This window comes from Pseudorca crassidens, chromosome 9 (genome assembly GCF_039906515.1).
Source record: "Pseudorca crassidens isolate mPseCra1 chromosome 9, mPseCra1.hap1, whole genome shotgun sequence".
Lineage (NCBI taxonomy): Eukaryota > Metazoa > Chordata > Mammalia > Artiodactyla > Delphinidae > Pseudorca > Pseudorca crassidens.
In genome coordinates, this window is record NC_090304.1 from 49,336,334 (window position 1) to 49,345,951 (window position 9,618).

Below are 9,618 nucleotides of genomic sequence, written 5' to 3' on the forward strand. Positions count from 1 at the left end.
AGGGAGATCAGCTCAGTGCTTTGTGTCCACCTAAAGGGGTGGGATAGGGAGGGTGGGAGGGAGACACAAGAATGGGGAGATATGTATAGGGAGGATATATGTATATGTATAGCTGATTCACTTTGTTATAGAGCAGAAACTAACACGCTGTTGTAAAGTAATTATAGTCCTGTAAAGATGTTTAAAAAAAATCTTTGATACAGGAGGCAAGAATATAAAATGGGAAAAAGACAATCTCTTTAGTAAGTGGTGCTGGGAAAGTTGGACAGCTGCATGTACATCAGTAAATTTAGAACACATCCTCACATCATACACAAAAATAAACTCAAACTGGCTTAAAGATTTAAACATAAGGTATACCACCATAAACTCCTAGGAGAGAACATAGGCAAAATATTCTTTGACATAAATCATACCAATGTTTTCTAAGGTCAGTCCCCCAAGGCAAGAGAAATAAAAGCAAAAGTAAACAAATGGGACCTAATCAAACTTACAAGATTTGCAGAGCAAAGGAAACCATAAACAAAATGAAAAGACAACCTCTGGAGTGGGAGAGAATATTTTCAAACAATGCCTCTGACAAGGGCTTAATTTCCAAAATATACAAACAGCTCTTATAACTCAACAACAACAAAACAAACAACCCAAACAACAAAATGGGCAGAAGACCTAAGTAGACATTTCTCCAAAGAAGACATACAGATGGCCAACAAACACATGAAAAGATGTTCATCATCGCTAATTATTAGAGAAATGCAAATCAAAACTAAAATGAGGTACCACCTCACACCAGTCAGAATGACCATCATTTAAAAGTCTACAAATAACAATTGCTGGAGAGGGTTTGGAGAAAAGGGAACCCTCTTACACTGTTGGCAGGAATGTAAATTGGTGCAGCCACTATGGAAAACAGTATGGAGGTTCCTCAAAAAACTAAAAATAGTGTTGCCAATGACCCAGCAATCCCACTCCTGGGTATATACCCAGAGAAAAGTATAATTCGAAAGGGCACATTTACCCCTATATTCACAGTAGCACTATTTACAATAGCCAAGATATGGAAACAATCTAAATGTCCATCAACAGATGAATGGATAAAGATGACATGGTATATATACAATGGAATACTACTCAGCCATCAAAAAGAATGGAATAATGCCATTTGCAGCAGCATGGATGGACCTAGAGCTTATCATACTAAGTGAAGTAAGTCAGAAAGAGAAAGACAAATAACATATGATATCACTTATATGTGGAATCTAAAATACAATACAAATCAACACATCTATGAAACAAAAAAAGATTCACAGATATAGAGAACAGACTTGTGGTTGCCAAGGGAGGTGGGGGGGAGGGGAGGAAAGGAATGGGAGCTTGGAATTATCAGAGGCTAACTGTTATATACAGGATGGATAAACAACAAGGTCATACTGTATAGCACAGGGAACTATAGTCAATATTCTCTGACAAACCAAAATGGAAAAGAATATGAAAAAGAATATATATATATATATATATATATACACACACACACACATATATATATGTATGTATATATGTATGTGTATACATACATAAATATGTGTGTATATAACTGAGTCATTTTACTGTAAAGAAGAAATTAATGCAACATTGTAAATCAACTGTACTTCAATAATTTTTTTTAAATGAATATAAATAAAAACAAAGATTTTAGACCAAAAAAATAGAAAAAATTAATCAAACCAAGAGCTGGTTTCTTGAAAGGATAAATATCAACAAACCTCTGGCCAGGCTCACCAAGAAGAAAAGACAGAGGACCCAAATAAACAAAATAAGAAATGAAGGAGGAGAAATAACAACCACTACCACAGAACTACAAAAAATTATAAGAGTACACCATGAACAATTATATGCCAAAAAACCAGACAACCTAGAAGAAATGGACAAGTTTCTAGAAACATGTAGCCCACCAAAACTGAATCAAGAAGAAATAGATAATTTGAACAGACCAATCACTAGAGGTAAATTTGAATCTGTAATTTTAGAAGGAAAAAAAAAAACTCCCTGCAAACAAAAGATTAAGACTGGATGGTTTAACTGGGGAATTCTACCAAATATACAAAGAACTTAAACTGATCCTGCTCAAACTCTTCCAAAAGATTGAAGAGGAGAGAACACTCCCAAAGTCATTCTATGAAGCCACCATGACCAAAACCAAACAAAGACACTACCAAAAAATAAAAGGGCAATATCTTTTATGAATATAGATGCAAAAATTCTCAATAAAATATTAGCAAACTGAGTCCAACAACACATAAAAAGGATCATACACCACAACCAAGTTGGATTCATCCCTGGGTGACAAGGATGATTCAACATATGCGAATCAATGTGATACATACCACACCAAAAAAAGACAGAAACCACATGATCATCTCAATTAGATACAGAAAAAGCATTTCATAAAATTTAACATCCATTCATGATAAAAACTCTCACCAAAGTGGGTATAGAAGGAATATACTGCAGCATGATAAAAGCTACTTATAACAAATCCACCACCAACATAATACTCAATGGTGAAATACTGAAAGCCTTCCTTCTAAAATCTGGAAAAAGACAAGGATGCCCACTCTCACCACTGTTATTCAACATAGTACTGGAAGACCTAGCCACATCAATCAGACAGGGAAAAGAAGTAAAAGGGATCCAAACTGGAAGGGAAGAGGTGAAATTGTCATTATATGCAGATGACATGATACTATATATAGAAAACCCTAAAGACTTCACACAAAAACCACTAGAACTGACAAACGAATTCAGCAAAGTAGCAGGATGCAAGGTTAACAAACAGAAATCTGTCACATTTCTTTACACTAACAATGAAATATCAGAAAGGGAAAGTTAAAAAAAATCCCTTTTACAATCACATCAAAAAAAAATATGTAGGAACAAACCTGACCAAGGAGGTTAAAGATTTGTATGCTAGGAATGAAAAAACATTGATAAAAGAAATTGAAGGTGATTTTAAAAATGGAAAGATATCCCATGCTCTTGGATTGGAAGAATTAATATTGTTTAAATGGCCATACTACCCAAAGCAATCTACAGATTTAATGTGATCCCCATCAAATTACCCATGACATTTTTCACCAAACTAGAGCAAATAATCCTAAAATTTACGTGAAACCATAGAAGACCCAGACTTACCAAAGCAATCCTGAGGGGAAAGAACAAAGCTGGAGGCATAACCCTCTCAGATTTCAGACAATACCACAAAGCAACAGTAATCAAAACAGTGTGGTACTGGCACAAAAATAGACATATGGATCAGTGGAACAGAACAGAAAGCCAACACACTTATGATCAATACATCTTGAACAAAGGAGCAAGAATATACAGTGGAGAAAAGACAGTCTCTTCAGCAAGTGGTGTTGGGAAAGCTGGACAGCTACATGCAAATCAATGAAGTTCAGAACACTAACTCACACCATACACAAAAATAAACTCAAAATGGCTTAAAGACTTAAATATAAGACATGACACCATAAAACTCCTAGAAGAGAATATAGGCAAAACTTGCTCTGAAATCAATTGTAGCAATGTTTTCTTCAGTCAGTCTCCCAAGGCAATAGAAATAAAAGTAAAAATAAACAAATGAAACCTAATCAAACTTATGAGCTTTTGCACAGCAAAGGAAACCATAAAGAAAACAGAAAGACAGTCTATGGAATGGAAGAAGGTATGTGCAAACAATGCGATGAAAAATGTTTTAATTTCCGAAATAAACAAATAGCTCATACAGCTCAATATCGAAAAAAACCAAACAACCCAATCCAAAAACTGGGCAGAAGACATAAATAGACATCTCTCCAAAGAATATGGATGGCCAATAAGAGGCACATGAAAAAATGCTCAACATAGCTAATTATTAGAGAAATGAAATCGAAACTACAATGAGGTGTCACCTCACACCAGTCAGAATGGCCATCACCAAAAATTCTACAAATGTTAAATGCTGGAGAGGATGTAGAGAAAAAGGAACCCTCCTACACTGTTGGTGGGAGTATAAACTGGTATAGCCACTATGGGGAATAGTGCAAACATTCCTTAAAAATCTAAAAAGTTGCCATATGATCCAGCAATCCCACTCCTGGGCATATACCCAGACAAAAGTATAGTTCAAAAAGGTATATGTACCCCTATGCTCATAGTAGCACTATTTACAATAGCCAAGATATGGAATCAACCTAAATGTCCATTGACAGATGAATGAATAAAGATGTAATATACAGATACACACACACACACACACACACACAATGGAATACTATTCAGCCATTAAAAGGAATGAAATAATGTCATTTGCAGCAACATGAATGGACCTAGAAATTATCATACTAAGTGAAGTAATTCAGACAAAGATAAATATCATATGATATCACTTATATGTGTAATCTAAAAATATGATACAAATGAACTTATTTACAAAACAGAAACAGACTCACAGACATAGCAAACAAGCTTATGGTTACCAAAGGGGAATGGGAGGAGGGATAAATTAGGAGTTTGGGATTAGCAGATACAAACTACTATATATAAAATAGATTTTTTTAAAAAGTCCTACTATATAGAACATGGAACTATATTCAATATCTTGTGATAAACTTTAATGGAAAAGAATATGAAATAGAATATATGTGTGTGTGTGTGTATAAATGAATCACTTTGCTGTATACCAGAAACAACCACATTGTAAATCAACTACACTTCAATTAAATAAATAAATAAGGCAAATGGCTAAAGTGTACATGGCTGCAAACCTACCCAGCCTCCTGTGATATAAGTGTTCAGTCAGAATGATAGGGTTCACATCTCAAAAATGTCAAGTAGATGACACCAATAAAATTAAGGGCTCTGTGAAACTATCACCCCTATCTATGCCATAAACATATCCATCACCTCCAAAAGTTTCCTCTTGCCTTTTTTATTTATTATTAGTTGTATATTTGATAGGAACACAAGATCTACCCTCTTAGAAAATGTTTAAGATACAATATAGTATTGTTAACGACAGGGACTATGCTGTACGGTAGACCTCTTATCGCCAAACCCATCAAGTTGTGTACACTAAATATGCACAGCTTTTAATATGCCAATCATACCTCAATAAACTGGCTTTTTAAAAAAAATGAATCAATAAAAAGAACTCCCCTCAGGAAGGAAGAAAAAAAATAAAGCCCTGAAAGATAAGAGCTGTTAATGCTGAAGGAATTCCTTTCATTGTCTCATGCGTGGGAATGGCTCACCCATCATGCAGTTACTAAGTAGTGACATCAGAATATGAAAATTAATATTTAAATCTTTATTAATCATACCTGATAGGGTTGGCAGTTTTAGAGACAGACATTTTGTAAATCCTAGGTGAAATTCTTTCTTAAAAAAACGATGGAATCTAGCAACAAATGTGGACTTTTTCCTCATGTGAGCTCTAATGCAGGCTCAGAATGTGGCCCTAACCATAATTTCAAATATCAATACTCAATCATAAGAAAATCTAAGTGGACAGTGAGAAGCTTTCCTGGGCTTGGCAACACCAAACTTTCTCTCTAGCTCAAAGCAGAGACACACATGAAGAGAACCAAAAGAAAACTGCCACTCCCTAAGGTGTAAATAGGTGCTAAGTGAACTCAGCAGGTACAGTATTATCCTACGTGTTTCCCACCAACCACTCCCTTTTTCTATTTCTTGGTATATGAGCTGGTTAATATTAAATGTGGGAGAAGAGGGCTAGTATTAAGGTGAATATAGCTTACTTACACATAATATTCTTATTATACATAATAGAATAGAAATATAGTTCTTCCTTAGGTTTGAAATGAAATGGGTCGGGGTAAAATCCAGTGGGGAAAAGGATAGAAGTGCCTGCACGAATAGATACGCACACACATCCTCTCAGTGAGTTCCCTAGGCAAGGAGATGTTACAGTATATATGAGTATGAAATAGTTCAACTCTGATCAGTGCAACAAGAGGATTACCAAGATGATACTTCTATATGCTTTCCAATGATCTCAGTCCCCCAAAACTGTAATTATAGAAGCTGATGCTGCCCCACAAAAGGCTCAGTGGTAAGATCTGAAACATTCAGAAACCTCAAAAGTTAACTCCACCACTAATCCTCCCCCCGAGATCCAGGTTGACCCACAGGGGTTGTGTGCCACTGTGTCCTTCTGCTGCTCTACGATACATCAACCCTTTTCTGCTGGAAACGCTTTAGGAGGCCCTGACGGATCTGCTTAGACTTGATGAGGTAGACAATGGGGTTCATGAAGGGCGGAACCAAGAAGTGCAGGTTGGCCATAAGCACTGCCAGAGCAGGGTAGCTGTGCTTCTATACTCGGTGCAACACAGACAGCCCCAGTTTGGGCGAGTGAAATATGAGAACAATGCAGAGGTGTGAGACACACGTGTTGAGTGCCTTTAGTCGTTTCCCAGGTGATGCAATGCTCAGCACAGTCCGTAGGATCAGGGCATAGGAGAGTATGATGAGAGAAAAGTCAAAGCCCAAAGAGAGGAGGATGGAGACCAGGCCAACCAGGCTGTTGACCTGAGTTTCTGAGCAGGCCAAACCCACAAGGTCACGTGAAGGCAGTAACAGTGAGAGGGTACACCGATCTGGGGAAACAGCAGACACTGCAGGAGGATGGGTCCTGGGAGATTGAGCAGGATGGCCCTCACTAGGATGGCAGGCCCCACTTTGGCCATGGCTGAGTGGGTAAGAACTGAGGCACAGTGCAGAGGGTCCCGGATGGCAACAAAGTGATCAAAGGCCATGGCCAGCAGCACACCAAATTCCACATAGGTGAACGTGTGGATGAAGAACATCTGTGCCGCACAAAGATTGAAGGGCAGCTCACCAGCACCCAGCCAGAAGAGCTGCACCATGGTGGGGAAGGTGGAGGCCCAGAGGCCCAGATCAGAGGCTGCCAGCATGGACAGGAAGATGTACATGGGTTCGTGTAAGGCTGGATCTGTGCAGATCAGGAAGAGGATGATACTGTTACCCAGGATGGAAACCACACAGATGAGGTTGATGGGGATGGAAACCCAATTATGAGACGCTCCTAGACCTGGGAAGCCAGTGAGGAGGAAGGTAGAATAACCAGAAGTGCTGGTGTTGCAGGAAAGCATAGTGATTCCAGGAGGGAGCTGTCCACCCTATATGTAAGAAACATTCATTCATTTGATCATCACTTATAAAGTCCCTACCAAGTACTAAGGGCTGGAAAGGAAGAGCTGCCCCGTCACCCTTTCTCAGGCCATGAGAGAAAACTCATTCCTCTGAGGAGCTCCATTCCCTCCATTTTCTGTATAATTTAATCTTCTCCTTGAATAAAGTGACATTGAATAAATTTTATGAGCTAATCTCTGCTTATTGCTTTAGCCTCTCAGTATCTATTCTCTCTTTGGCCTAAATAAACAACCTCCTTTCTCACTTAAGCTATACCCAAAAGCCTATCTCCAGACTGTATTCTCAAAATAAATAATGAAGAAGGGAGAATAATTTTCTGTTTAAATTTAGTATGATGTTAGGAACAAGCAGTTTAGACTCCATTTCTATTTATTCTTAGAGACAGGTTTTCCATAGTGTGACCTACCTGTTAACAAAAGAGACACATTCAAACAAATGATGTATTTTCAAAACCACCCTCTGAGGAGGCTGGTTGTTTTTTCCTCTGGCGCTGTTAAAGAACCAACATTTTCTGTGTTTCTTTTCTGGAAAAGCCTTTGGAGCGCAAAAGTTCTATCCAATGTGCTCAATAGTGACAAATTTATCTCCCGTGAAGGTGGGTTGGCCTAGAGGAAGTATTCAACAGTTCTTTGAAGCTTAATCTGGTAAACAAGATGGGAACTGAGACGAATTCACTTTTGTTAAACTCCTTCTTACCCAATCCCACCTCCACCTCACTGGCTGCTTAAACTTGTACATTTTCTTCTGACCTTGCCTTTGAGACAGTCCTATGGCCATGGGCTTAATTAGAAGGCACTTTTCTCTTAAATATCTTTTTTTTCATCCCTCTTATCATAAAAGCTGTTATGACAGCACCAAGTGCTTTGAAGTTCTCCAGAGTTGGGGGCTGGAGGGTGAAGCTGACAGGTCTTGAGGGGCATCACCTACAGAGCCAGGCAGAGAATCATGAGTTTCCAGAACCCCAGGGTTAATAACATTTAGCAAGGAGCCCAGAGTGTAGTGTGTAAGCTCATATATCCCCATTACTTCACATAACACTTTTGGGCTGCAAAGCCTCCCCAACTTCTTTCCTCTGCAATGGGAACGTTTGTCTCCGTTTGTCTATTAAGTATCTTCACATTGGTGTGCGTTGTAAACTGAACGTCCAGCAGAACCACAAATTATAATCCCCCTTTCCCCCGAGTTCACCCTCTAAGACCTGCTGGGCCTTCCTCCCTTTCCTGTTATCCAGGAAAACTCCAGGAAAACAAAACAAACAAACAAACTAGAATCTCTTTTCACTCTGTAATACGTTCCCCAAGTCAACTTTGAACTATCCCCTCCTTTCAGATCCCAATGAAAATAATCTAGCCCAAATCACCATCATTTCCCTTAATATTATAACAGCCTCCTAACTATCCCACTTTCTTCAGTCTGTCTGTATTCTGATTCACCTTCTAAATTTCCATTCGAATCATGACCAGAATACTGAAGAAAAGGCAAGCATGGACATGGAAATGAGTATGTACCTAGGGAGGAAACACAGTGATCATATTTGCTTCAGGAATATATCTCCTACCATAACTTTAATGATCCTCACTGGTCCCTGATGCTTCAGGATCAGGTCTAAGTAAGATCTTTATACTGGATCCAGAAGAGGAAGGACCTTGTTCATCCGACATCTGTAGCCTATACAGTCACCTCTCCCCTAAGCCTTATAAATGCTACTCATAAGCTATCATTCTACTCATCAAACTTACCATATTTGATAATTCTTAAAATGTCTTTTTTGTTGAAATATAAAATACACATAGAAAAGCCTACATCTCCTAAATGTAAAACTTGATGAACTTCCTCAAAGTGAGCACACCCACGTAACAAGCACCCAGATCAAGAAACAGAATATTGTCAGCCTCCCAGAATTCCCTTGTTACCCCTTCCAGTCACTCCATCCTCTCAATGATAATCACTATCCTGATTTTGCCTGTATATGTCATGCATTATCTATATATATACTCTTTCCTGTCTGCCTCCCTCCACTCAACTTTATGTCTATTTATTGAAGGAATGAATAGATGGCTTGATTTACGTTTTACAATCACCGTCTTACTAAACTGACTTTCCATTATGTGTCAAGAACTGTGCCAGGAAACAGCATATAGCAATGAAAGCTCATGTAAAGCAGGAGTCCCCTAAAGGAATGTGCTTATTTGTTCCACTATGAGCATGTGCGATTCCACCACCTGGTTTCTGATGATGATTATTCGCAATGATAGTAAGAGTAATTGCTATCATCTATTGACTATGTTCAGACACTGAGTAAGGATGTTCCCTACCATCTTCACAGTAAAGAGCCGAGTCTCAGGCTGAATAACTTGCTGTTAAGCCAGAGTGAATGATCCT

General features: G+C 38.3%; 1 pseudogene; it reads right to left on the reverse strand.

The window, feature by feature from the left end:
- Window positions 1-6,222: 6,222 nt before the first annotated feature.
- LOC137231312 (olfactory receptor 51H1-like) lies at window positions 6,223-7,175 on the reverse strand (annotated as a pseudogene).
- Between the last annotated feature and the right edge of the window lie 2,443 nt (window positions 7,176-9,618).